Source organism: Euleptes europaea, chromosome 11 (genome assembly GCF_029931775.1).
Source record: "Euleptes europaea isolate rEulEur1 chromosome 11, rEulEur1.hap1, whole genome shotgun sequence".
Taxonomy (NCBI): Eukaryota; Metazoa; Chordata; class Lepidosauria; order Squamata; family Sphaerodactylidae; genus Euleptes; species Euleptes europaea.
Genome location: NC_079322.1, coordinates 78262035 through 78286245, shown reverse-complemented (window position 1 = coordinate 78286245; position 24211 = coordinate 78262035).

Below are 24211 nucleotides of genomic sequence, written 5' to 3'. Positions count from 1 at the left end.
GAACAATAACCGCAGAAATAAATAATGTGCTGAAGTTGGCTTTATTTTATTTTATTCATTTGTACCCTGCCTTTCTCCCCAGTGTGGACCCAAAGCGGCTTATATTGTTCTCCTCTCTTCCATTTGATTGGCTTTTGAAGAAGAAAAAGACTTGTTTTTTATGCCAACTTTCTCTATCTTTAAGGAGTCTCAAAGTGGCTTACAATCTCCTTCCCTTCCGCTGCCCACAACAGACACCTTGTGAGGGAGGTGGGGCTGAGAGAGTTCAGAGAAAACTGTGACTAGCCCAAGGTCACCCAGCAGGCTTCATGAGGAGGAGTGGGGAAACGAACCCAGTTCTCCATATCAGAGTCTCCCGTTCATGCTGAGGAGTTGGGAATCAAACCCGGTTCTTCAGATTAGAGTCCGCTGCTCATACAGAGGAGTGGAGAATCAAACCCCGGTTCTCCAGATTAGAGTTCGCCGCTCTTTAACCACTACACCACGCTGTTCACTTCTTCAGATGCCTAGGAGTGTGAATCCACCAGGTTGATTGTGTATAAAACAGAAAGGGGTGGGGGGCATGCTTTGAAGCTGGCAGCGCTTGGATATTGAGGCATTTGGGAAATCGCCCAAGGAAGTCCAGGACCAGGGGACGAAGAAATGGGATCAGATATCTGATGTTGGTTTGCAAGTTGGCTGTCAGTTGTGCAATCGTCTCTGTTTAAACTTGCTGAGATCTCTGAATCTTACGTTTGTCCGGTTTGATTCCGTAATCACGTGAGCTCTGCATAATACTGTGATACCTGGCCTAGGTCAATAAATATTTGTATAGCCCTTTATATTGGGTTCCTAGGAATGACTGTGGCATTCTGGAGTTGTTGGGGTCAAGCTGCTTTTCCATTTAGGATGCACGTTCCTGTTCTCCTTCTGCATAACGGATTACTCGCTTATTAAGTACAGAAGAAGATGTATTAGGCTGGATGTTGGAGTAACATAAGTGTAGCCTTCAGGCTGTATCTTCAAATTAAGGGAAGACAGATATTGGTGACGTTTGCCACATAATTCACCAACAAGCATGCTATGTTCAGTCCTGACTGTTCTTTTTCTACCCAGGGGCTGACCACAGCACAGCAACATGTGGTCTTGTATAAAATATATGTGTTGGATTTTTGTGCTGTATGGTTCTTTATGTTTGCTGTCACTATGAGTACCATTAGGTATTATTTCGAGCCTCTTTGAGGGTGGAGAGGTGGGATATAAATACTCTCAATCCATCAATTGCGCCAGGGGCTCTTTAATTGTAATCTCCCAGTGCCTAGGAGCTGGTGGACTGGTCACCTTGAGCAATTGACCTCTTCACCTCTTGTGGTGTTGGTGGCTGCTATTGTGTGTGTTAAGTGCCGTCAAGTCGCTTCCGACTAATGGTGACCCTATGAATCAATGTCCTTCAAAACGTCCTGTCTTTGACAGCCTTGCTCTGGTCTTGCAAATTGAGGGCCATGGCTTCCTTTATAGAGTAGATCCATCTCTTGTTGGATCTTCCTCTTTTCCTGCTGCCCTCAACTTTTCCTAGCATGACTGTCTTTTCTAGTGACTCTTGTCTTCTCATAATGTGACCAAAATACGATAGCCTCAGTTTAGTCATTTTAGCTTCTAGGGTCATTTCAGGCTTGATTTGATCTAGAACCCACTGATTTGTTTTTTTGGCAGTCCAGGGTATCCGTAACACTCTCCTCCAACACCCCATTTCAAAGGAATCTTCCTATCAGCTTTCTTCAATGTCCAGCTTTCACACCCATACATAGTAATAGGGAATACGATGGCATGAATTAACTTGATCTTGGCTGCTATTAGGGGGAAGAAATTAGAAGCACCTCTGAATGACAGGGGCAAAGGTTAACTATAGATCTCGGCTAGGCAAAAAGTTTGGTTTCTTCCCGGATGGAAGCCTTGCTTCTTCTTTGCCTTGGGAACGAGCGCAATGCCCTCTTGTCAGTTATTTGTTGACCGTTGACATATAAAGAGCGTTAGGTGGCCAGGACAGGTTTTAATTGTGCTGTTCTGAGCGCAATGGCTCCATGTCTCTTCTGGCACTTCAAGAGATGATTTCAAGTGTCCAGTTACTGTAATTGGGAAACAAAAGTACTTTGCACTCTGGAGCTTGAAACTGAAGTAGGCAAAGGTAACCTGGAGAGTCCCTTACCCCCCCCCTCCCCACGTTCCAGAACCTGCTGCCTCCAAGGCGGTTCTAGTTTCACCGGGAGTAGAGGATTCTGCAGAAATTGAACAGCTGAGATTAATGTCCATTCAGCATGGCTGCTTTTCCTTGAAACAACAAAAGTTGCAGAGACAACTAACTTTTAAAAAGCCTAGAAGTTGCTTGTAGGTAGGCCCAAAACCACGTATTCCGTCGGTTCTTATTCTGTGCCAACGTGGTGTGCCAGGCGGTTCTCTTAGCAGTATCAACACTTGTTTTGTGTGATCGTGTTACTCCTCTTGTCTGCCCCCTGCATTGGCCTCCTCTCATATTCTGTTTAAACTTCAATTGACATTCAGATGTGCCAACAACCGCTCTCTTGTTCCCACGTATCTTTCTGCTCTTCCCTCTCCCCGTGCTCTTTTGTGCTCTCTTGGCTTCTCTGGCACCCTCGTCCTCTGCGCACCCTCTGTTCCTTGACTGCCTTCTTTCTTTCCTTGCTGTTCCCTGTCATTGGAATTTTTTTTCTTTTCCTGGCAGGCGTCTGGCTTTTTCCACTTGCTGCATTGAACCCCTAATAAAAACTTGCCTCTTTGCTCTGGCATTTAATTGGTCTTGCACATCACCCATTCCTCTCCTTTCCCGTTCCCTTGTGCGTCTCGTCCCATTTAGATTGTAAGCTTTTTACATATAGAACCAGGTTCTTGTTGGCACACAAGTGGTAATTTGTAAACCCCTTTCTCTTTGGCATATCCCCTAGACCAGGGGTCCTCAACATGGTGCCCCCATGGGTGCTGACTCCATTCCTGGTGCCCACCTAGTGTTTTTAGAAAGTGGGTGGGGCCAAGCAGGTAGGGCCAGGCCAGGTCTTGCCCAGCAGGGTTTCTAATGGGCCACTGGAGATCTGATTCCTGTGCAGATGTAAATAATGTTGTTTTGGTGACAGCTGCCAGCACAGGGTTGGTTTTATTCTCTCTCTCCTCTTCCAGTATATAGTTTTTTTTAATTGCCCCTCTTTTCCCTTGCACTTGGGTGTCCTGTATATGTGTGGCTCTACCTCCTGCAGCAGCCATTTTGCAGCTGTGCCCACCTCCCTGGGTCAGAATTCCAAAGGTGCCTCCAGGCTGAAAAAGGCTGGCGTCTGAATCCGCGTTTGCTCACCTTCTTCCCTTGGCCCTCTGTGTCCTGGCTTCTCTCTGGGCTCACTGTCTCTTCTAAATTACAGACCTGAATTTAGAACGTAGGCTGCTTGGGGCAGGGGCCTGTCTGTCTCGCTTGTATTACTCTTGAAAGTCCTATGTATAATGAGATTACTATATGTGTAAAAAATTGTGAGGCAAGCACAGTGCAGAACGCATGAGTGACCAGAGCTGGTTCTTCGCCCCACCCTTGGCCAGTTTTAGTGCCGAATGTTTTGCCCTTGCCCAGAGGGCTGACGGCATTTAGGGGCAGGGTGTTCGTGCCTGCATATCTATCTTCTCAATAATAATTCAGTGCTATTGACTTTGTTTTCTGGGCTACTATTACTCGATATTAATGTCCATATCTGATCCAGACAGCTAATACGTCCTAAAAAAAAAAAAGCCGGAGCTTTTAAAGAGCAGGTGGAAAGCAAGAAACATGTCTTTTTACTGCTACGCAACAGGTAAGATGTGTTGTTGGCTTCCTTTCACATCGGTATGTTGGACCACAGCCATCCAAAATAAGCTGTATTTAGGAGGCTTTGCAGCAGATACCTCGAAGTAATGTTTATGGCATAATTTCCTTGCCCTCCAAAGGGTGCAAAGATCAAACTGTCCAGTGTTGAAAATTCAAGTGGAGTATTATACTGTAAATGTACATATCCAGTGTTCATTTCAAAGTTGGTGTGAAGATGCATGACGTTCTGAAAAAGTGAGCTGTGACTCACGAAAGCTCACACTGCAAGAAATTTTGTTAGTCTTTAAGGTACTACTGGACTCTTGCTCTTTTCTACATGACGTTGCAGTATTTGGTATCTGACTTCCTGCATAGACTGTAGTTGGATCTACTTTTTAAGCATAGGATTTTGTCTTAAAATTCTTATTGTGCTGTTTCTGTTTCCCACAGTTGGTGGTTTTAGGTACACAGAATGCCAAATGGGTGGTTAAAACCGAAGGTTGCAGTTTTCTCTGTCAATGATTCCCCCCCGCCCGCCCCCAGTGAATACTAAATTGATCATATTGACAATAGGCAGATTTTGTGCCAGAAGTTTGAAGGAAAACCGCTAATCTAATTTTACGCAAGCCCTGCCTGCACACTTTGTTGCCGTAAATGCAAGGTAAATATTATGACGGCTAACCTTAATAATGAAAAGAAGTGTGTGAACGCTTGCTTGGATTGTCACTCGATTCACTTGTCAGAGGTTGATGCGAATTGCAACCGGCCCACGCAGCTGCAGCCGGGGCTTTCTATTTTGGGGTTTTGGGTTGAATTACAGCAGCACCTTCTGTTGCGACGGCCCCGTCAGAGCTTAAGACAATTCCAGTCTCCTTGACTCAGTACAGTTATTTAATTTTTTAAAATTATATTACAATGTGTTTATTACAAAATGTAAAAAGCAAGTTTCACACAAATCACATCTAAACCTGAGCACGCATTAAAAAATAAAGTTTTCCACATTCATTCAACTTCCCTGTAGAAACCCAGCTGTGTTTAATACACTGCTAAAGAAGTAAGCACATTGCTCAATGAGAAATATTGGATGTGTTTATTTATTTAGACTTATAGCCCTCCCCTCCCTGACAAACGCTGGGCTCACGGCAGCTCACACAACAGTAAATATACAATAAAACATCATAAACATATAAAACCAAATAATTAAAACAGCCCTGTAGATAATAAAATGATAAAATCGGCTATACTCAATCGCTCTTGGCTTGTGAAATAAGGCCGCAGTAGGGCCTGATTCTGTTCACATCAAGTCTCAAATAGCATGCCTTTGTTCTTCTTGAAGATGGCCACAGCCCATATTAATCAGAAAAGGTAAAGGTAGGTAAAGGTAGTCCCCTGTGCAAGCACCGGGTCATTCCCGACCCATGGGGTGACGTCACATCCCAGCGTTTACTAGGTGGACTGTGTTTACGAGGTGGTTTGACAGTGCCTTCCCCAGTCATCTATAATTTATCTCCAGCAAGCTGGGTACTCGTTTGACTGACCTCGGTAGGATGGAAGGCTGAGTCAACCTTGAGCCGGCTACCTGAAACTGACTTCTGTCGAGATCGCACTCAGGTCGTGAGCAGAGCTTTTGACTGCAGTACTGCAGATTACCACTCTGCACCACGGGACTCCTTTTAATCAGAAAACCCTCCCTTTAATATGTCTTCCTACAGAAATACTGAGTGGTCTGTACAGACAAGTTACTGTGTATAGATGGTGTATATACAGACAAGTACAGTTATGGTGGGTCTCCTGCCGTTTAATCTCTTAGCGTTGGCGCTTGTGTGTTTTTTAACCATGGAGGCTTCTCTTTTAGACTCTGCCTCCCCCCCGCCTGGTAAGAGACTCCTAGCAGCTTTCATCTTTCTCCTTTCCTCCATTTTATCCTCGTGACAACAGCCACCCTGTTGGGTTGAGATGACGCCACTGGCCCAGGGTCACCCTGCAAGGTTCCATGGCAGAGCGGGGATTTGAACAGGTGAAGCGCTCGAGGGTGCTCATGGATCTTTCCTTGCTGTTTCAGAAGCAGGTTGGCACGGTGGCCAGGGGCGCCTTCTATCACTTGCACCTGGTTCGCTAACTCTCTCGTTACCTGGTCTCAGCCGATCTGGCCACGCTGATCTGTGCTTCTGTAACCTCACGATTGGATTACTGCAACACTCTCTTCATGGGGCTGCCCTTGAAGACAACCCGGAAACTACAACTGGTCCAGAATGCAGCAGCCGGACTATTTCCAGGGGCTAGCTGCTGGGAAGATATTTTGCTCGTTTTAAAACAGCTGCATTGGCTTTATTCGCTCAGCCCCACCTACCTCACAGGGTGTCTGTTGTGGGGAGGGGAAGCGAAGGAGATTGTAAGCTGGTTTGATTCTTCCTTAAGAGGTAGAGAAAGTTGGAATATAAAAAACTCCTCTTCCTCCTCCTCCTCCCCCTTCTTCGCAAGCATCAGACTTATTCTTTCTCTATTTCTAGCATAAGTTATTGGTTCTTCCTACTTTAATTAAATGTAAGATATTGTTCTGCCTGTAACTTCCTTGCAGTTGCTGACTTGCCCTCTGGGTTCAACTGTCTAGTCCTACATGTTCGTGTTAGGAGAGCAGTTATTCCTCTTGTACCTGTAGGCTTCTGATCTGCCTGAGATTATTGTTGGTGGTGCCCGCATATTATTACTGATCTTGGAATATGGATTCCTAGAGATAATCCGCATGTGATTATGCTAAATTTTAACTAGATAATTGCTAATGTATCTTTGGATTTGAGGGAAGCAGGGAGAACTGTGAGATCAGCAAGAGTCTGTGAAACCCTTTTCTCAAGGACTTTACATGTTGCCTGACAGCTGTCTCCAAAAGGCCAGGAAAATTTCCCTCTGCTGTGGTCCAGTTCAGTATCTTTGTGAGTGGAATCCCAACTTCATCCCAGTGGTATTTCGTAGGCCAGAAGGAAGGAAGGTGAAATTTATAGGTTGTGGCTTTCACAACTGCCAAGAGCCCTGTCAGCCTAGGCGTGTCTTGGAATGATAATTCTGAATTGTATCATCTTGACTAGACAGCGCTTACCAACTCTTACCACCTCATCTGTTTTCAAACTAGCATCCAGATTGGATCAGAGAATCACGTTAAAAGTGCCACCATTTTATAGTCAAAGTGTTCTCTGACTTCACCCTTGGAGTCATCGGTTTTGAAGCGGCATAAATAATTTAGCTGGATGGGATGCAGCAGATGCTATGGTAGCGAGAAAAAAGTTATCTTTGCTACTGTCATCATCCCCTTGTAGGCTTTCCAGTGACCTCTGCAGACTTGATCTGTCTGATCTGGTGTGGATCTTCTCTAGTAGTACTCATCATCCCGCTTGCTAGTTACCTCTACACCTCAGTAATCGAGTGGGCTGGGGCTCTGTTGACCAGAGAGAGGCTGCTGGGAGAGGCTCTGTCAACCAAAATGATAAGGGGGCTAGATCAACTGCCCTATGAGGAGTGGTTAAAACGCTTAGGGCCGTTTACCTTGGAAAGAAGGGGGTTAAGGGGAGACATGATAGAGGTCTATAAAATTATGCATGGTATGGAGAGAGTGGACAGGGAGAAGCTTTTCTCCCTCTCTTGTAATACCAGAACATGGGGGTCATCTGCTGAAGCTGGAGGGGCAGAGATTCAAAACAGATCAAAGGAAGTATTTCTTCACACAACGCATGGCTAAATTGTGGAACTCCCTGCCCCAGGATGTGGTGATGGCTGCCAACTTGGAAGGCTTTAAGAGGGGAGTGGATATGTTCATGGAGGAGAGGGCTATGTGTGCCTAGTAGTCAAAATGAATGCTAGTTATGATGCATCCCTATTCTCTCCAGTATCAGAGGAGCATTCCTATTCTATGAGGTTCTGTGGAACACAGGTAGGATGCTGCTGCAGATGTCTTGTTTGTGGGCTTCCTAGAGGCACCTGGCTGACCACTGTGTGAATAGACTCTGGACTTCATGGCCTTTGGTTTGATCCGGCATGCCTTTTCTTATGTTCTTTTTTTTATGTTCTTATGTAATGGCTCCTTTCACCGTGCTGTGCTACACCTGCATGATTAATCCCTACGTTCTGCTCATTGCTGTTGCTTACCCACGCTGTAATATATTTGCTGTAAACAAGATGGCTTAGGAGACTTTCCAGAGAAATTTTTCATTTACTGCTTCCACTTGGGAAACCTCTGAATAGTACTTATAAACAGATGTCTTTGTTAGGGTGGCATGATTTCTATAGAAAGCGTATCATTGAGTAGAATTTAACAACTTTAAAGATTGGCAAGAGCTTTCTTGCCCCCCACATAAAGAAGTGTTAAGCGATACTTGTTAAGAGTTTCTGGCGATCTGGAAAAGGGGCAGGCTCTGGTTGATGCCAGGTGGACCACCTTGAGCGGGGGAACAGCCAGCAGGCAGCAGCCTGAAGAACGTAGCTGGTACGCAGAGACATATAGGAGGAAATGACAGATCTTTTAGATATGTGGGTCGTAGGCCATGCAGGACTTTCAAGATCAAAACCAGCACCTTGAATTGGACTTGGAAACAAACTGGCAGCCAATATTGCTGTTTTAAGATGGGCTTACCCCTGATATCCCTGACATTTGACATTCTGAACCACCTGTAGTTTCCAGCTTATCTTCAAGGGCACCTCAATGTGGTGTGCTTTACAGTTATCCAGCTGCGAGTATACAAAGGCATGGATCACAATGGTCAGATTGGCTGAGTCTGAGAAAGAGTTAAGAACATAAGAGCATAAGAAAGGCCTTCTGGATCAGACCAAGGTCCATCAAGTCTAGCAGTCTGTTCACACAGTGGCCAACCAGGAGCCTCTAGGAAGCCCACAAACAAGATGACTGCAGCAGCATTATCCTGGCTGTGTTCCAAAGCACCTAATATAATAGTTGGTGAAACTGATGCAGATGACATAGAGGGCAGGCCTGGCCGCGATGCCTCCCTGCTTTTCAAGGAACAAGGCTGGGTCCACAAGCCACCCCTCAAGCTCTTGTCCTGCTCTGCAAAAGCCAACTCCATTCCATCCGATACCAGTGGATCCAGTCTCTCTGAAGCCTCAGCCTTCCTGAACAGTATGAGCAGTGATGACACCCAACCCCAAAGCTCTGGAGGATCGTATCCAGTGGCCATTTATTGATTTATTTATATTTTGAGTCACATGGGTGTGAAAATAGAGCCCTGCAGCGCTCCACAGGATAAATCCCACCAGTTGATTCTGCTCCTCTAGTGGGAACTATTTGTATCTCAACAGACATAAAAGACCAAAACCACTTGAAGAAGTACTTGAAGATGGTTATCATATCACCTCTCAGTCTCCTCCTCTTCAGGCTAAACATACCCAGCTCCTTCAACCTTTCCTCATAGGACTTGGTCTCCAGACCCTTCAGCATCTTCGTTGCCCTCCTCTGGACATGTTCCAGCTTGCCTACATCCTTCTTAAATTTTGGTGCCCAAAACTGAACACAATACTCTAGGTGAGGTCTAACCAGAGCAGAGTAAAGCGATACCATCACTTCGCATGATCTGGACACTATACTTCTGTTGATGCAGCCCAATATCGCATTTGCCTTTTAAACTACTGAACGCACATGTTCAGGCGGTAGTTGATTTTGCATATTTGCAGGGTGGTACCTGCTGAAGGCCATGCTCTGATGAACAAAACTGTCGTGAAGGAGCATAGGGAGAGAGGTGGTCCTGGAGATATGAGGGACCAAGGCTGTGAAGGGTATGTGATAGACAATACCTTGAGTTGAGCCTGGACCACATTAATGAGTCGGTGTTGTCGGTTAAAAATCAGTCTCTGACTCAAGGTACTTTACTTCCGTGACTCAGATGCTGTTATCTGTCCACAAACACTGCTGTTACAGAAAAATGATGTGGTCAGTTTTTGCTTGGTCTCTAATCTGCTTTTTCTGAGCAAGGTGATTGAGAGAGCAGTTTTGGACCAACTTCAGGTCTTCCTGGATAACTCCTCTGCTCTGAACCTTTTCAGTTTGGTTTCAGGGTGGGCTGTGGGACGAAGAAAAAGAAGAGTTGGTTTTTATACCCTGGTTTTCTCTACCTTTTAAGGAGTCTCAAACCGACTTACGATCACCTTCCCCTCCCCTCAACAGACACCTTGTGAGGTAGGTGGGGCTGAGAGAGTTCGGAGAGAACTAGCCCAAGGGTCACCCAGGAGGCTTCATGTGTCGGAGTGGGGAAACCAAGCCAGTTCATCAGATTAGAGTCTGCTGCTCATGAGGAGGAGTGGAGAATCAAACCCGGTTCTCCAGATTAGAGCCCACCGCTCTTAACCACTACACCACGCTGGCTCTCCAAAGACAGTACTGATGACTTCAGTTGGTGATCTCTGTCTGAATGTAAAGGCTGTGCCTTTTTAATTGCTTCTACAGGCTCTGTCAGCAGCCTTTGATACAGTGGACTATGCCATCTTTTTTGAGAAGTCTGGATAGTAGTAGATATCGGGGGATGTGCTTTGGATTGGTATAAAGTGTCCCTTACGTACTTAACTGCTGCTGACGGAGACCAGTTATCATCAGTGTAGGATTTGTTCTGTGGGATTCCACAGTCCTGTCCCCCGTGGTATTCATTCTCTGTGCTATTCTCCCTTAGGAGAAATTATTCATGATTTTGGAGCTGGCTGCCATCCATATGCTGATGATGCCCAGCTCTAAATTTCTTTATCCAAATTACCTGCTGATGCGATGGAGGCTGTGAGCTGCTGCCTGACTGCTGATATTAAATGACTAAGAGTAAACAAGTCCAACCTGAATCCTGGCAAGATGGAGGTAATGCAGGCTGGGACGGCTGAGGTCTGGAAGGATGCTGAGCTCCCCAGATTCGATGTGGTTCAGCTTACCCTTGCTGATTCGGTTTAGGAGTTATGGATCCACAATTATTGTCAGAGAAGCTAGTTAATGGCAGTTGCAAAAGAAAACAACAAAGAAAATGAAAGACATTTTCTTCTGTATTCATTTAGCCTGGAAGATGGCCCCTGTCTTGATTCAGTTGATCTGGACATGTGGATCCATGCTGTGGTTGTAAGATCAAGACTAGAATATACTCTACATGGGTATGCCCTTGAATCAACGTGGGGGTTCCAGTTGGAGCAGAATGGCAGTGAAGGATTTTAGCCCCCTGCTACTGTATGCTGCAAAGTTTTTATTTACTTCTTTTATACTCCATCTTTCTCCCCCGTTGGGACCCTAAGTAGCTTGCATTGTTCTCCTCTCTTCCATTTTATCCTCACAACCACCCTGTGAACTATGTAGGTCAGCAGCAGTAAATGGCAGCCCAGTGTTATTCTATCTCTGTGAAACCCCGCCCTAGCACTGTGTTTTATCCTTTCCCTTTGACTTCACATCCTTGTGATGTGTCTTGCCCCTACATTGTTTGTTGGCATCAGAGGGCAAATACACAACAGTGGGGCACAGAAGCTCTGCTCAATATTATGGGGTGTGTGCATATGAACACATGAAGCTGCCTTCTACTGAATCAGGCCTTTGGTCCATCAAAGTCAGTATTGTCTACTCAGATTGGCAGCGGCTCTCCAGGGTCTCAGGCAGGGGTCTTTCACATCACCTACTTGCCTAGACCCTTTAACTGGAGATGCCGGGGATTGAACCTGGGACTTTAGGCATGCCAAGCAGATGCTCTACAAACTGACCCACAGCCCCTCCCCCTTGATAAGGGTGCCCTCCTTATCATGAACTCTGTCACATGTAGCTCTTTCCTGGACATGCCACCTTCTTAGTGAAACTAGCAGACCTGTGCTGTATGTCAGACAGCCCTGGACAAGGGGGTGGAGGAGGGAGGTTCTCCTGATCAAAGCATTCAGGAATGGGACTCTGAACCCCTACGCTTTTCAGTCCCAGTGCACTCGCAGAAGGGAGTGGACATGCTGGAGTGTTTAGTTTGGAAACTGAATTATGAGAAACTGGGTGGGTGTGAACTTTCTCAGTCTTTCCCCGTGTTCCCTGAAGTCCTTGCTGGACGTGGTTCCCTTAGCCCAGCAGAAGGATCCTTCAGCCGTTAAAAGCTGACAGTGTGATTTACCACTTCAGCCTTGCTTATAACGACAAAGGGTTGTTTAAAATTTTACCAAATTAGCAGCTAAGGGAGATTCTTGGACCATATGTAGAAAAGAGGCTGGAATGGGTTTATAAGGAACGGTCAACCTTGGGCCGCATAAATCCCGAACTCCCTCTTGGCAGTAGTTTTGAAAGAGTTGGATTGCTTTGTGGCCTGCAGTATAAATGCCTGAGTTGGCTGCCTCTCAGACTGTGTGTGTGTGTGTGTGTGTGTGTGTGTGTGTATGTATGTGTGTGCTGCCATTTATTTATTTATCTTTGTCTACTGCAGTTTTGTGGCATTTTGCGGGTGTTCATTCCAAGGTCAGCTAAAAGTTGCAAGCTGGCAAACCCCACCCTTGTGTGTTGGTAAACAATATAATATCAGACCCTGCTGTGCTCTTGTGGCTTCCTGTGGGATTTGGATCTTTTCCATGCTGGGCAGACTTAACAGAAATGAGGGACATGCATACTGGATGGGGATACACTTCTGGGCAGCAGTGTGTGTGAACAGGATCTTGGGGTACGAGTGGACTGTAAGTTAAATATGAGCAGCCACTGTGACACAGCAACAAAAAAAGCTAATGCGATCTTGGGGTGCATCAACAGAGGCATAACATCCAAATTGCAAGAGGTCATAGTTCCACTGTACACTGCATTGGTCAGGCCACACCTGGAGTATTGTGTGCAGTTCTGGAGGCCTCACTTGAAAAAGGATGTGGATAGAATGGAGCGGGTGCAGAGGAGAGTGACGAGGATGTTCAGAGGCCTGGAGACCAAGCCCTATGAGGAAAGGCTGAGGGACTTGGGAATGTTTAATCTGGAGAAGAGGAGGTTGGGGGGGACATGATTGCTCTCTCTAAGTATTTGAAGGGCTGTCACTTAGAGGAGGGCAGGAAGCTGTTCCTGTTGGCGGCACAGGATAGGACTTGCAATAATGGGTTTAAATTGTAGGTGGAGAGGTACCAACTGGATATTAAGAAAAAGCTTTTTAAAGTAAGAGTTGTTTGACAGGGGACTCAGCTACCTAGGGAGGTGGTGAGCTCCCCCTCACTGGCCGTCTTTAAGCAGAGCCTAGACCAGGGGTTGGCAAACTCATTAGTCAAAAGAGCCAAATATCAACAGTACAACGATTGAGATGTCTTTTGAGAGCCAAATTTCTTAAACTGTATAGGTAGGTACACTGTTTATTAACTTAATAAACTTTAATTAAAGTTTTAAGTCTTAATTAAACTATAGGTACACTGAATAAAACTTGATATCATACTTAATAGTGATCTTATTTATTGATAAAAATTAAATTGTAAGTCCCTGCCATTTCCCCCTCCCCGTCCGGAGTCCTCGTCTGGAGGCCTGGTCTACCGCCATAAAAGCCTATTGGTAGACCTGGCCTCTGGAGGCCCATAGAAGCCAATTGGTAGACCTGGCCTCTGAAGGGGGACTTTTCCCCTTCCTCGGAATCCAGGTCTACCGCCAAGAAAGCCAGTGGGTAGACATGGCCTCCCAATGGGACTGAGCCGGAGGCCAGGTCTACCAAAGGAAGCCCGCCCTGTCCAACAGCTGATAGGCGGGGGGGGGAGGAACCGCGGAGCCGCCCGCCCAGCAATCGCGCGGCTAGAGGGGAGGGGAGGCTTTAGCCTCCCAACCATTGAGGGCAAGGGAAAGGGGGACCCGGCCATTCTCCACGGCTGGGGAGGGGGGGGAGAGACAGTGCGCCCGCTCGCCTGCTGGCTCCGCAGCCCGGCTGCCGGTGCGAGCGGGCGCGAGAGCAGGGGCTCCGAACCAAGTTCGGAGAGCCGTACTCAACGGGCCAAAGAGCCTCATGCGGCTCGGGACCCGCAGTTTGCAGACCCCTGGCCTAGACAAGCGCTTGTCAGGGATGCTCTAGGCTGGTCCTGCATTAAGCAGGGGGTTGGACTGGATGGCCTATGTGACCCCTTCCAACTCTATGATTCTTTGATTCTGGTGGTCTACTTAGGGGGTTAGTAGACAAAGTGAGGAGTTTGGGCCTGCTCTTGGACACACCCCTCCCTTTGTGGATGGATAAATAGACCGGCTCTGCTGCCCAGGGGCACCTCTTTCAGTCATACCTAGCTCATAAGCTGGGCTCTTATTTAGACTCTCCCAACCTTGCCATGCTGGTCTGCCCTGCCACAACCTCCAGATTGGAGTAATGCTACACACAGGATGTGGGGCTTGCTTTGGAGAGGTCTTGGAAGCTTCAGTTGGTACAAAACTCCTGTCTAGGGCCAGCCGCTGGAACATATGACTCTGGTTCTTCCCCAGTTCCACTGGCTACCAATTTACTCTCTTCCCAATTCAAACTGTTTTATAGTCCTTTGGAATGGTTTGGCAGGGTGAGCGTGGAGGATGCCTTCACTCCCTGCTTTCTAGAAGGCCATGTAGAAAGTCTTACTTCAAAGCATTTTGTGGAGAGTCGATTGCTTTGGGGAGGTCAGGCTGTGCTGTTTTTGCCTTGCTGGCTATCTCACGTTTGATGTTTGCTCCTCTTTGTTGCATGGTCAGCCGTTTTGAGTTAAAGTTGATAAGGTGGGGAGATCAATATTTTAAAATCAGCTTCATGCAGATAAGGCCAGGGTTCATTGAGAAATCCAGGCCAGATGAGACTCATTTCCTTTGAAGGCTGGCTGTTACCATAAATTAGCATCTAGAGCTTGGACAACTTCAGGAAAACAGCCAAACCTTATTTAAAGGAAATACGATCCGAAGAGCTTTTAGCCAAAAACCCTGTATACTTTGGCTTCAGAAGTTCTATATGTGCTGGGGGAAGTCTGCTTCCCTGTTCTTCATGATGAATGAGCCCTGCTTTTAAGCAAGGGGAGTTTCTGGAGTCAGACGTGGTCTATTTTTAACACCGGTGGCCTGTGGTTACCGGTCAGTCCAGCACTCCTGGTTTGGCGATCTCCAGCTGTGGTGAGCTCAGCCGCTGCAAGTCCTCGTGTCAGCTAGGAAACACAGATGGCCTGGAGAGTCCTTGAAGGTGTTGGAGGGTGCTGGTCGATGGCCACTGCCTGGTGGCAGCATCAGCGGGGTTTGTGTCTGACTTCACACCTCTGTTGCACTTAGAAGAAGGGACCGTGCCTTTGCCACAAGAGGCAGCTGTGTTTCTGGGCTGCCTGAACGCTGAGTGTGCGGACCGTGCAAGTGTGTTTTATTTAAACTGGAGGGTGCAAATCATAAATGTAAATATAGTTGCAACCATTTTATTGTAAACTAATCATTCTGGTCTCGTGTTTCACAGTGGTTCCCACTCACCCAAAGTGGCAAGAGAGACAATTTTCTGTGTCGAACACTCCTTGCACAATATATACCTCGTCATTAGCACAGCATGGCAAATGTTGTACCATATTGTGGGTATGCCTTGAGGGGAAAAAAGAAGGGCTTCAACACCTCCCTCAGGCTCCAGCAGCAGCTGCAAATCATGCCAACAACCGTTTTTTCCTGGCTTCTTTGTGTGTGTGTGGGAGGGGCTGTGGCTCAGTGGTAGAGCATCTGCTTGGCATGCAGAACGTCCCAGGTTCAATCCCTGGTATCTAGCAAAAAGGATCAGGTAGCAAGGGATTGCCCTGACCTGGATGGCCCAGGCTAGCCTGATCTTGCCATATCTGGCAAGCTAAGCAGGTTCATCCATGGCTAGTATTTGTATGGGAGACCACCACCTGGAGGGCCGCACCTGGAGTACTGTGTGCAGTTCAGGAGGTTTCGCTTCAAAAAAAGATGTGGACAGAATGGAGTGGGTGCAGAGGAGAGCAACAAGGATGACCAGGGGCCTGGAGACCTACGAGGAAAGGCTGAGATACTTGGGAATGTTCAGTCTGGAGAAGAGGAGGTTGAGGGGGGACATGATTACCTCTTGAAGTATTTAAAAGGCTGTCACTTAGAGGAGGGCAGGAAGCTGTTCTGGTTGGCAGCAAAGGACAGGACTCACAGAAATGGGTATAAATTAAGGGCAGAAAGGTACTGGCTGGATTTCAGGAAAAATTATTTGTGGTAAGAGTAATTCCGTAGTGGAATTGGCTGCCTAGGTAGGTTGGACTAGATGGCCTGTATGGCCCCGTCCAACTCTATGGTTCTATGATGTCCAGGGTTGCTATGCAGAGGAAGGCAATGGCAAACCACTTCTGAATGTTGCTTGCCTTGGAAACCCTAAGACCACCATAAGTTGACTACGACTTGATGGCATTTTACACGCATGTGGCAAGAGATACGGAAGACCTCTGCCTGAGGACTTGAAGAGACATTGCTAGATGATATTGACCAATAGTCTGACTCGGTAGAAGGGAGTTTCCTGTGATTGCCCAGTTCAAAGGAGGGGCTTCTCCCTCCCCCTGAACTTTGGCATGGCTCAGAGGAGATTTGTGGAGAGGTCAGTCCTCCTACAGTCTAGACTCCATCTCTCTCAGTCATCTGGCACTTGGGGAAGGAAGGCAGTCAGTCTCTCACTTTGCTCCTGAGTATCTTCAAAGCTCAGTGCAGAGTGAGAGACGAACTACCTTATCTCTCTGTGGGTTCCAAGTTGACTTCAGGGAGTTGTGGGGATCCATCTCTCCCACCGAGCACAAAATAAGAGACAGACCCGTCCCTGAGTCTTCTGTCCATGCGGGAGGGTGAGAAAGTGGTGGTTTGTTTCCATATGATGATTGCATCAGGGGGAAGGCCTGGGCCTCCATGCCCTGTTGCTTCCCCACCAGAGGAACTGGTTGGCCACTGTGTGAGATGGGATGCTGGACTAGATGTTCTTATCAGGGGAAGGCCTCAGCCTCTTTGCCCAACAACCGTAACCCTACGAAACTGGTACGGTCCCCAAAAGGTAAGGAATCAACATGAAACCATGGGCTAATATTAATTCAAGTGATTTAGTGAATAATATAAAGTAAATTTAATACAGACACAAAAATAAATATAAACATAAACAACTTGTAGTCCTGTTCAAGCCTATATGTATCTATGCCAAACATATGCCAAATAAACGTAAAAACACAAAATTACAACAGTGCAACAATGTATCCAAACAATATCACAGCTCAGACCAAACGCGTTTTGGCTGTGAAGCCGCCTTCAGTGGTCCGAATAATACAATTCTGAATAAACCTATGCCATTGAACACATGAAGCTGCCTTATACTGAATCATACCCTCGGTCAGTATTGTCTACTCAGACCGGCAGCGGCTCTCCAGGGTCTCAGGCAGAGGTATTTCACGTCACCTACTTGCCTAGTCCCTTTAACAGGAGATGCCGGGGATCGAACCTGGGACTTTCTGCATGCCAAGCAGATGCTCTACCACTGAGCCACAGCCCCTCCCCAAAGTGAAAGTACATAAATGTATGAGAAAACTGCAATCTTTAGACTGAGTAAAATGATGTTTGTAAAGTGTCAGGTCTAAATGTGTTTATATTTATTCCATCCAAAGTTGCCTTTATAGTCTTAGACTCCTTTCACAGTCTCTCAGGTCATCAAGATGTATAAAGTTAAAATGGACCCATTCACAGCTGAAACGCATTTGGTCTGAGCTGTGATATTGTTTGGGTACATTGTTACACTGTTGTAATTTTGTGTTTTTATGTTTATTTGGCATGTTTAGCATAGATACATAGAGGCTTGAACAGGGCTACATACAAGTTGTTTATATTTATATTTATTTTTGTGTCTGTATTAAATTTACTATATATTATTCACAAAATCACTTGTATCAATATTAGCCCACGGTTTCATGTTGATTCCTTACCTTTTGGGTACCTTTCCACCCGACTCAAGGCTCCCAAGGCAGTGACCATTTTAAACATTAAAACATTGTTTATAATGCAAATACACACACAATTCAAAACAATTAAATAAAATAATATAAATGCATGGACACACAAACATGGAGGACGGCTGATAAGAGTTGGTGAAAGCACGAAACAAAACGAAAGTATTCACTTGCTGGCAGAAGACAACGATAGAGGGTGATAAATGAAACTCCCAGGGGAGGGAGTTCTAAAGTTATTGGCACCACAACTGAGAAGGCCCTTTGTCAGGTTGCCATCCATCTAGCCTCAGATGGTGAGAGACCCTGAAGCAGGGACACTGAAGATGACCAGATTTATCGAGTAGGTTTATAGGGAAGTAGGCAGTCCTTAAATGGTGGAGGTCTAAAACTACCGAAGATTGCAATCCTGTGCAGCAAGTCAGTCTCCGCTGTGTTCTTCCTTAGTAAACTTGCAGAGGACCAAACTACAAGCTACTTTCCCTCTGTGAAGTTCTTGCCCCAAAACCAGAATGGGGCTTAGAAGAAGATGACGACTTTGGTTTTTATATGCTGACCTTTTCTACCTTTTAAGGAGAATCAAAGCTGCTTACAGTCACCTTCCCTTCCCCTCCCCACAACAGACACCTTGTGAGGTAGGTGGGGCTGAGAGAGTTTGGAGAGACTGTGACTGGCCCAAGGTCACCCAGCAGGCTGCATGTGGAGGAATGGGGAAACCAGCCCAATTCTCCAGATTAGAGTCTTCCGCTCATGTGGAGGAGTGGGGAATCAAATCTGGTTTTTCAGAGTCCACTGCTCTTAACCACTACACCACACTGGCTCTCCAGTGGGCTAGGTACAATTGGACATGTTGGGGTTTCTGTATTCAGATAACATGACAAATCACAGTTAAGAGGCCAGGTACAAAACCCTAGTTTAGAATCTCACTTCAAACAAGCGCCAACAACCTGCAGTTCGGGCAGCTTGCACTCAGACATGAAATTTAAACTAGAGTTTAATCCGTTCATGGCTTCATAAATTGGATAGTTGTGACATTTGAACACAGCCAGATGTTTTTGCATGGCATTCTGTGCTCATGCACGGATACCAAGCAAGATGACTGACTTGAAGGTTAAGGTTGCAGTTCTGTGCAAGCTTATTTGGAAGCAAGTCTGTTGAACAAAATAGGACTTAATCTGTAAGTGTACAGATGTAAGGACCGGTAGTTACTGAGTAAAAATTGTGAGAGAAAATCAGTGTTGTTTTGTTAGTCACAGTTATAATTTGAGAACTGAACACATTAAGGCATTTAGGTTGTTGGAGGGCATAAAATAGGATTTCAGGGTCCAGATGGAAACCCATAATACTAAATATGATACACTATTTACTGAGTCCATTAAATAATGCTCAACAGAAGTTGGATATTCCCCCCCTGCAGTTGAGCCTTTAACTCCCATTAGGTGGAGGGTCATTACTCAGTTTCGAAAGAGGAGCAGGATTTAATGTATTTCTTTTAACTTCTAGTTGCCTTGTAAAAGACCTTTTTTATTTTTATTTTTTTTAAAGGACTATAATTTGAAACTGGCAAAAAAATTAGTGGTGTTTATCCACACCGTGGAACTGTAACTTGATTCTGAGCAGGGATGTGTCTGAAACTTGGCTGCCTGACCTGTGTGGAAAGTGAGCCCGCCTCGACACTTGATTTAAGACCCTGGCAAGTCCAGAGGCTGGCAAAGGGCCCAGCTGGAAGACAGCACTTAACCAAGAGGTGCATTGTATCTGGTTGTGTCCTTTGGATGAGCTAGGATTACTATCGGGGGCAGAGAGCATCTCCTCAGGCAAAATAAATTGTTCTGAAGAGACTTGGAAGGCTTTTTAGCGCACTCGGCCTGTTCTATTTCAGAAACCATGGCGCCCTAAAATGAGATCCAGTGTGGTCAAGGGCAGCTTTTTGGACTTGCTTTCAGTCCGCTCAGTCATGGCTTCGTGGTGTATCCCAGGGTGAGCCATTCTTTGCTTTTATTCCCTATCCATAAAACAGGAAGAATTGTACCTCGCAAAAGGGCTAGAATAAATGCAGTAAATACCATAAAGCTTTCTTCAAAGTAAAAAACAAGAATACTGCGTAAATATGCCATAATTCTTGCTCTTTATGGCTGGTTCTCTCTTCTGTGTGGAGCATTTTCCCTGTAGAAGACCCTTCCCCCCCAGGACAGCTGAGACCATTGAGAGGTACCACTGCCTGTCTGCAGGGCCTGTATATAGTGAGGCCTTTTCGTTTGACACATCTTTATCCATCTGTTCTTCCGGCAGTCTCAGTGCAGCATACGTAGTGCTCCTCTCTTCCATTTTATCCTCACAACAATCCTAGGAGGCAGTAGTCTAGGCTGAAGGAGAGAGAGTAGCCCGAGGTCACCCGGCCAGCTTCCACGGCAGAGCGGGGATTCGAACCTGGGTCTCCCGTATCCTAATTCAGCACTCTAACCACTATGCCATGCTGTCTCTCTTTCTGTGTTATACTGGCAAAGCTTTGGGGTGACCAGAGAGTCCTGCCTTGTTCTGTCCTTACCAAGGAAAATGGTTAAAAGATGTCTGTTTCCTCTGGGTCTCCAGGGAGGCTTGGCATCTCTGGCTGTAGCCACTGGTTTTAAAGGGCTGGAGTTTTAAAGATTTGTGGCCGTTCTAGAAGGATCTTTCATAGAATCATAGTCGGAAAGGACCACCAGGGTCATCTAATCCAACCCCCTGCACAATGCAGGAAATTCACAACTACCTTCCCCCCTACACCCCCAGTGACCCCTACTCCATGCCCAGAAGATGGCCAAGATGCCCTCTCTCTCCTGATCTGCCTAAGGTTTGGGCTGGCCAATGGCTGTAACAATAAAATGTAAATGTAATGTAATCTGCCTAGGGTCATAGAATCAGCATTGCTGACAGATGACCATCTAGCCTCTGCTTAAAAACCTCCAGGTAAGAAGGGCTCACCACCTCCCAAGGAAGCCTGTTCTTTTCTAACTCTGGATGAATGAAGGCTGGTCTGTAAAATTTTAATTTGCTGATTTAGAAAATGTATATGCTGCCTCTCCAGAGACCAGCTCTGGGCAGGTAAGTAGGGATCTGTGATAAACACTGTGAGATGTATCCCCCCCCCCCGAAACACAAATATAAGCCAATGTCCCAATTGCTGTTAGTTAGTGAATTTGCACTCAACCCTCTCTTCCATCTTGGCAGACCCTGTCCTAAGAAGAGCAGTGCTATGAAGGCCTCGTTTGGACCCCTGTGTGTAACTGTGGAATTGCTCCACCCTGCCCCCACCCCCAGTCACATGAACACAAGAAGCTGCCCTATACTGAATCAGAACCTTGGTCCATCAAAGTCGGTATTGTCTACTTAGACCGGCAGCGGCTCTCCAGGGTCTCAGGCAGGCGGTCTTTCCCATCACGTACTTGCCTGGTCCCTTGAACTGGAGATGCCGGGGATTGAACCTGGGACCTTCTGCATGCCAAGCAGACGCTCTACCAGTGAGCCACAGTCACAGTGGGCTCTTGGATCTTGAGTTTCTTGAGCTCAGAGCCGAGGAGGGAGGCGATGCCCTTGGCCTCAGGTGACGTTCTCTTGGGGTCTGCAGAGTAGCTCGTGTCCTCTGAGCTCTGCGAAGCTCTGCTGATGGAAGCAGGCCTGCTGGGAAATCAAGGTCGAAGGCATAGGCTTTGGCAGTGCTGCCGCGCTGTATTTTTTAAAAAAACTTTGCTTCTAGTTGGCTGTCAGATTGAATATGCCCAGGATTGTAACCTTCTGAATGTAGAAGCAGCATGAGAGGAAATTTCTCATCATGAAGGCTGAGAGAAATGGCAGGATGGAAAAAGTGGCATAATTAGCTTGTGCAAAAAATGTTCGCTCTGTGCCCCCCTCCCCCACCAAAGAGTTTCCCCCAGGAAAAATGAAGGTTTTGATATGGAGAAAAGAGGCAGTGTGCCCGCATCTAGAATCTTCTGGCAAGGCTTGAGTAGTTGAGTACAGAGAAGAGGCATTCTGTGTGTGTGTGTGTTTGTGCACTAGGAGACAGAGCCCTAGCCGTGGGCAGATGACCCTTCAGGATCCCGGCTCTATCCTGCTGTGTTTCTAAGCCAGTAGCTTTCATGCGGCATGTTTCTAGGATTCCCTGGGGTTTATCAATGAGAAAATCAGTAATGGCAGATCTGAAAGTCAACTGCCAAAAAGTATTGGGTGTGGGGCGACAGCCATCCCGCCTGGCGGCTGGCGTGTGCTGAGTGTGACCTGAAACAGACATGCCCTGGCACAGTTCAATGTGCACAGGGTACCGAGGGGCTAGGGAGGTTGAAATCCACAACTGGGATTTTTAAAAAGCAAACGTATATGTGGGTATTGTCGAAGGCTTTCACGGTCAGAGTTCATTGGTTCTTGTAGGTTATCCGGGCTGTGTAACCGTGGTCTTGGAATTTTCTTTCCTGACGTTTCGCCAGCAACTGTGGCAGGCATCTTCAGAGTAGTAACACTGAAGGACAGTGTCTCTCAGTGTCAAGGGTGTAGAAAGAGTAATATATAGTCAGAAAGGGGTTGGGTTTGAGCTGAGTATTGTCCTGCAAAAGTATTGTCCTGTAAGTATCAAGATAATGTGCTAATGAGGGTATGGTATGTTAATATGGAACCATTGTATCCTGAAGTGATCTGTTAATGTGTGTAATCCAAAACTAATCTGTATGGCTATTGTTGAATGTTGTCTTTGTCTGGAGGTGTTTCAGGGCAGGAAGCCAAGCCTTATTCATTCTTAAACTCTCCTCTTTTCTGTTAAAGTTGTGCTGATGTTTGTGAATTTCAATGGCTTCTCTGTGCAATCTGACAAAATAGTTGGTAGAATTGTCCAGTCTTTCAGTGTCTTGGAATAAGACCCTGTGTCCTGTTTGTGTCAGTCCATGTTCAGCCACTGCTGATTTCTCAGGTTGGCCAAGTCTGCAGTATCTTTCATGTTCTTTTATCCTTGTTTGTATGCTGCGTTTTGTGGTCCCGATGTAAACTTCTCCACAGCTGCAAGGTATACGATATACTCCTGCAGAGGTGAGGGGGTCTCTTTTGTCTTTTGCTGATCGTAGCATTTGTTGTATTTTCTTGGTGGGTTTAAACACTGTTTGTAGGTTATGTTTTTTCAAAAGTTTCTCCATCCTATCAGTGACTCCTTTAATAAATGGCAAGAATACCTTTCCTATGGGAGACTGTTTTTCTTGAGTTTTCTGATTTTTGTTTGGTTCAATGGCCCTTCTGATTTCATTCTTGGAGTAGCCGTTTGCTAGCAGTGCGTGATTTAGATGGTTAGTTTCTTCCTTGAGAAACTGTGGTTCACAGATCCGTCTTGCACGGTCCATTAATGTTTTGATTATTCCTCTTTTCTGTCGGGGGGGGTGGTTGGAGTTTTTGTGTAAGTAGCGATCTGTGTGAGTTGGTTTCCGGTAGACCTTGTGACCTAACTGAAGGTTTGATTTACGGATGACAAGGGTATCAAGAAATGGGAGTTTACCCTCAATTTCCTTTTCCATGGTAAACTGAATGTTTGGATGGATATTATTAAGATGGTTTAGAAAGTCCATTAATTTTTCTTCACCATGGCTCCAAATGGTAAATGTATCATCTACGAACCTGAACCAGACTGTAGGTTTGTAAGGTGCTGATTCTAATGCTGTCTTTTCAAAATATTCCATGTAAAAGTTTGCTATTACTGGACTGAGTGGACTTCCCATAGCTACTCCATCAATCTGTTCATAAAATTCTTGATCCCATAGGAAATAACTTGTTGTCAAACAATGGTGAAATAAGGCTGTTATATCTTCTGGAAAAATCTGGTTAATCAATGAGATTGTGTCTTTAACTGGAACCTTGGTAAAGAGGGATACAACATCAAAACTGATTAATATATCCTTTGGATTGAGTCTTAACGGACTGATTTTGTTGATGAAGTGAGTTGAATCTTTGATGTAAGAAGTGGTTTTTCCAATGTGGTCCTGTAGGAGGGTGGTCAAATATTTAGCTAATTCATATGTTGGGGAACCAATGGCACTCACGATGGGTCGGAGTGGAACGGAATCCTTATGAATTTTAGGTAGTCCATATAATCGTGGTGGTTGTGCTTCAGTCTTGCATAGTTTTCTGTGTGTGTCGGGATGAAGAGTGGAATTCTTGATCAGAATGCTAGTTTTCCTGGTAATTTTGCAAGTTGGATCTCGTTTTAGTTTTTTGTATGTGGCAGGGTCCAGAAGTTCCTCAATCTTCTTTTTGTATTCTTCTGTTTTCATGATCACTGTGGCATTGCCTTTGTCAGCCCGGATAACCTACAAGAACCAATGAACTCTGACCGTGAAAGCCTTCGACAATATTTTGAACGCCTCTACGGGGAGGAAATATTTCAACAGACCCGGAGATTGGAAACACTTCGGAACAAGAAAGCACATCTACTTTGTTCTTTAACTTTTCTACTACGATGCAGAGACACTGGAACCATTCCATCTTTTCTCACAA